This window comes from Mus musculus, chromosome 12 (genome assembly GCF_000001635.26).
Source record: "Mus musculus strain C57BL/6J chromosome 12, GRCm38.p6 C57BL/6J".
Lineage (NCBI taxonomy): Eukaryota > Metazoa > Chordata > Mammalia > Rodentia > Muridae > Mus > Mus musculus.
The window spans coordinates 25,281,532-25,287,203 of NC_000078.6; the positions used below are offsets into that span (position 1 = coordinate 25,281,532).

At 41.3% G+C, this 5,672-nt stretch overlaps 1 pseudogene; it reads left to right on the forward strand.

Moving 5' to 3' along the window:
- Window positions 1-855: 855 nt before the first annotated feature.
- Gm19340 lies at window positions 856-1,405 on the forward strand (annotated as a pseudogene).
- Window positions 1,406-5,672: the final 4,267 nt, after the last annotated feature.

Below are 5,672 nucleotides of genomic sequence, written 5' to 3' on the forward strand. Positions count from 1 at the left end.
CAGAGGCTGGATGTTGTTGGTCATGAGAATAAACACTTAAAGATAAATTGTTAAGGGCTGCCATGGCAGAATACTTCCCTAACACACAGGAAGTCCTAGAGCATCAATGTTCCTGATGCTGTGACTCTTTAACACACTTCCTCATGCTGTGGTGACTTCCCTCAATCATAAAATTAGTTTCATTGCTACTTCATAAGTGTAGTTTTGCTACTGTTGTGAATCATAGTGTAAATATCAGCATTCTCTGATAGTCTTGGGTAACCTCCATGAAAAAGTCATTTGACTCAAATGGGGTCACAACCTACAGGTTGAGAACCACTGTCCTAGAGCCAACCACAAAACTGGGGATGGTAGTACATGATCATAATTGCAATAACTGGGAGGTGGAGGCAGGAGGATATAAAGTTCATGATCATCTTCCTCTATCTAATAAGTTTAAGGCTACATGAGGCCCTCCCTGTCTTTAAGAAGAGGGAGAAGGAGGAAGAGGAAGAGGAGAGGAGGAGGAAGAGGAGAGGAGGAGGAAGAGGAGGAGGAGAGGAGGAGAAAGAAGAGAAGAAGAAGAAGAAGAAGAAGAAGAAGAAGAAGAAGAAGAAGAAGAAGAAGAAGAAGAAGAAGAAGAAGAGAGGAAGACGATTGAAGTTTCTACTGCTGTCTTAATAAATTATCCACCTTGGTAGCTAAAATCCTCAATTGGTTGGTTACTTTGTCTTAGTTCTAAATATCTAAAGTCTGTGACAAGTGCCAGTTACCAGTCAGGATCAAGAGCTGCATGTTCTCAGGAGGCTCTTGGTGGGACTCCTTCCCAGACTCCTCCACCTTTGGGTAGCAGCTGTCATTCCTTGACTTGTGGTTGGATTGCTCCAGGCTCTTCCTCCATAGCCACATTATTTCTCTCGAGCCTCATCTGCCAAATCTCCCCTCCCACCTTCTGCCCTGCACCCTTCTTTCAAATGGTCACCTGAGAGAGCATTTAGGGCCTCTACTGATAACCCTGAATAAATGCCTGTGTCAGGCATTAGTCACACCTGACAAATCCCATAGAAGGTGACTGGAGACTGTTATGGTGAGTTTGCTGAAGAAGACTACTGGCCTGGTGGGATTGGCTGTGTGTGACTCTCCACATGAGAGGCTAACAATATTGTATGCACAGGTTCTTCATCTTCTGAAGCACTTCCCTAAACACGCAGTCTATAGAAAACACATGGAACAGATCACCAATGAGAAACTGGATATGGTTAAAGCAGAACCAGATGTTAAAAAATTAGAAGATGTGCTTCAGGGTGGTGAAATAGAAGAGGTGATTCTTCAGACTGAAAATGAGCTAAGTCTAGCAAGAAAAATGTTGCAGAGGAAGCCATGGAAGCCATTGGAGGAAGAGCCTCCTGCCAACCAGAAAAAATAGCCAAGATGATCACAATGTTTGGTGGTTGATGTGAATTAAATGTGTAATTAAATGTTCTGTGATGCTTAAAAAAAAGGTGACACCCATAGGGGCTAGGAATTAGATGTAGATGTGTTTTGTGGGGTGAAGAATTATTTTGCCTACTGAAAATGGCTCACACTGTTGGTGTTGACTGTCAATCAAGAGTGATGAAGAGCTTATGGTCATTATTACAATTAATGCTTTTATTCTGGTGGATATTGGGCACTAAAGCAGGGCTGTGGGCAGGGACCCTCTTTGTTGTATTTGCAGGAAGGGCAACACTGGCTGTATCTACTGTAGTATCTCTGTGCTCTGATGAACACCAGCTCTTACAGGTGGCATTTGGAAAGTTGTCTACCTTGTTTGCTGTGTGTGGATGGGTGGATGGATGGGCTTTGGTGCAGCTGTCTCTGGGTATTTCTCTTTTACCTGCTTTCCATATCTTTGGGCCATGGATTGATTATGTGTTGCTCTGTCTTCTTTAATGCTTCTGGGTCTTTGGGAATTTAGAATGCTCAAAGGTTAGCCCCATTTTGGGAGCCTTTTATCTTCATGTCAGCAGTTCCTTTAGGCTGTTTAAGGACTCATCCACCTGGGAGTTACATGCCTAGTCCTTTGCTTGCTGGGACACCTTCCATGGTGGTCCTTGAGGTTCTCCTACTTGACCCTCTCCTGACTTTTGTTTTCTTCCCATTTTCTTCTGTCTTACGGAGTCTAGAAGGTCTTTGTCTATCCGATGTGGTTGTGTTGCTGGCTTTTAAACCACACTGTGTTCCATAAGATCCAAAAGTGTACTTCCGTGGATAAATCACAAGCACTTGTTCCTTTCTTCCTCTTTACCTTCCTGAGGAACCAGGCCTGCTGGAAGACATGGCTGCCTCTACATCTAGCCACTTGAATCAGGAGAGCTTTATGAGGAATGCCATTGGAAGCCACTGTGGTTAAGCAGAAGTATGGGGAGAGGAAGTCTCCGGGCCATCATGTTGATCTTGACTGTGTATTTCACGAGAGTCCCAGTTTGACCTCTTCTCAGTCATCTGATTGCATCATCTGCTATCAAATGTCCACACCCGAGCCACTCAGGCCAAAAGAAACCCTTCAGTGTTTGGCATGTGACTTTCTGTTATCTCCACCTGGAAGGCCTAACTATCTACACTCTCATCCTTCTTTCACAGGCACTAGCCCTAGTTTCTTTGCTTTTGGAAAAAAAAACACACACACACAATCAGTATTTATCTTGAAACTACTATCATGCATGGTAGAAACTAGCAGAAGACCTAAAAGGCAATATGTGGCTTATAATTTCATAAAAGTAATAGGAAGCTTCTATGTGGAAGAAGGTTAAGGCTTCGGGAATGGAGGGAGAGATACCATTTGGGGATTGAAATAGTGACTTTGTGAAGCTAGTGCTCTTTCCAAATAATCCCCTCGGCAAATGCAATCTAAATCCAAGGTTTTTTTTTTTGGTTTTTTTTTTTTTTTGAATATGGAGTCCCTAAACCAACACTGAAGTGTTATTTACAAAGACAAAGGGGAGGAGAGCTAGCGAGATGATAGAGGAGGATGGGAAAGGCTCCACACCACAGCTTCAACCTTAAGTTCACAAAACAAGAATGCTTTTTGACAGAGTGGTGTAGTAAGGCTGGACAGGTGAATGAAACCCAGAGGACAGGGTTTCATAGGTAAATAGGAGGGACAGCAAAAGAAATGCTTAGGAGGCCAGCACAGAAGTTCTGACTTGCAGGGCATGGTGGCACATGCTTTTAATCCCATCAGTCGAGAGGCAGAGGCAAGTGAATTTGAAAAATGAATTAAAGGCTAGCCCATGTTGCAAAACAAGTAAATAAAAACAAAACAAAACCCAACCGACCAAACAAAAATTTCTGATCATTCACCAACATCTTCTTTTTGGAAAATACTATTACAATGAAACTCAGATCACACACAACAACTATCCGGGATTTCATGCTAGACCTAAACAGAACACTGTAGAACTTGACAAGAAAACATGAAGAGAGTTTTCTCACATAGGTAAATATCGAGCACAGTCAAGGTCATAGCCGAGAATAACCCCTTAGTGACTATTGAGGTTATAAAATGCTAATTTTAACCAGCATCAACCTTTTTTTTTTTTTTTTTTTTTTTAAGAAGTGCTTGCAGCTCCAGACAACCGGCCACCTTCCTGGTCAGAGCACAGGTGTCTGCCTGGCCCAAGAGGCTTCTGCCTCAGGTTCCGCGGGAGCCAGCTTGGTTCTGGGACTCCTCGGAGGGCAGTCTGCACAGGTGAGATTACTAGATGGCGAAAGGTAAACTTAAGAATCTTACTAACAGAAACCAGGACCACTCACCATCATCAGAACCCAGCACTCCCACTTCGCCCAGTCCAGGGCACCCCAACACGCCTGAAAAGCTAGACCTGGATTTAAAAGCATATCTCATGATGATGGTAGAGGACATCAAGAAGGACTTAAATAACTCACTTAAAGAAATACAGGAGAACACTGCTAAACAAGTAGAAGACATTAAAGAGGAAACACAAAAATCCCTTAAAGAATTGCAGGAAAACATAACCAAGCAGGTAGAAGACATTAAAGAGGAAACACAAAAATCCCTTAAAGAACTACAGGAAAACACAACCAATCAGGTGATGGAATTGAATAAAACCATCCAAGACCTAAAAAGGGAAGTAGACACAATAAAGAAAACCCAAAGTGAGGCAATGCTGGAGATAGAAACCCTAGGAAAGAAATCTGGAACCATAGATGTGAGCATCAGAAACAGAATACAAGAGATGGAAGAGAGAATCTCAGGTGCAGAAGATTCCATAGAGAACATCGGCACAACAATCAAAGAAAATGGAAAATGCAAAAAGATCCTAACTCAAAACATCCAGGAAATCCAGGACACAATGAGAAGACCAAACCTACGGATGATAGGAGTGGATGAGAATGAAGATTTTCAACTCAAAGGACCAGCAAACATCTTCAACAAAATTATTGAAGAAAACTTCCCAAATCTAAAGAAAGAGATGCCCATGAACATACAAGAAGCCTACAGAACTCCAAATAGACTGGACCAGAAAAGAAATTCCTCCCGACACATAATAATCAGAACAACAAATGCACTAAATAAAGATAGAATACTAAAAGCAGTAAGGGAAAAAGGTCAAGTAACATATAAAGGCAAGCCTATCAGAATTACACCAGATTTTTCACCAGAGACTATGAAAGCCAGAAGAGCCTGTGACAGATGTTATACAGACACTAAGAGAACACAAATTCCAGCCCAGGCTACTATACCCAGCCAAACTCTCAATTACCATAGATGGAGAAACCAAAGTATTCCACAACAAAACCAAATTCACCCATTATCTCTCCACGAATCCAGCCCTTCAAAGGATAATAACAGAAAAAAAACCAATACAAGGACGGGAACCACGTCCTAGAAAAAACAAGAAGGTGATCCCTCAACAAACCTAAAAGAAGACATCCACAAGAACAGAATGCTAACTTTAACAACAAAAATAACAGGAAGCAACAATTACTTTTCCTTAATATCTCTTAATATCAATGGACTCAACTCCCCAATAAAAAGACATAGACTAACAAACTGGCTACACAAACAACACCCAACATTTTGCTGCTTACAGGAAACTCATCTCAGAGAAAAAGATAAACACTACCTCAGAATGAAAGGCTGGAAAACAATTTTCCAAGCAAATGGTATGAAGAAACAAGCTGGAGTAGCCATTCTAATATTTAACAAAATGGACTTCCAACTCAAAATAATCAAAAAAGACAAGGAGGGGCACTTCATACTCACCAAAGGTAAAATCCTCCAAGAGGAACTCTCAATTCTGAATATATATGCTCCAAATTCAAGGGCAGCCACATTCATTAAATAAACTTTAGTAAAGCTCAAAGCACACATTGCACCTCACACAATAATAGTGGGAGACTTCAACACACCGCTTTCACCAATGGACAGATCATGGAAACAGAAACTAAACAGGGACACAGTGAAACTAACAGAAGTGATGAAACAAATGGACTTAACAGATATGTACAGAACATTTTATCCTATAACAAAAGGATATACCTTCTTCTCAGCACCCCATGGTACATTCTTCAAAATTGACCACATAATTGGTCACAAAACAAGCCTCAACATATACAAAAATATTGAAATTGTCCCATGCATCCTATCAGATCACCATTGACTAAGGCTGATCTTCAATAACAAAATA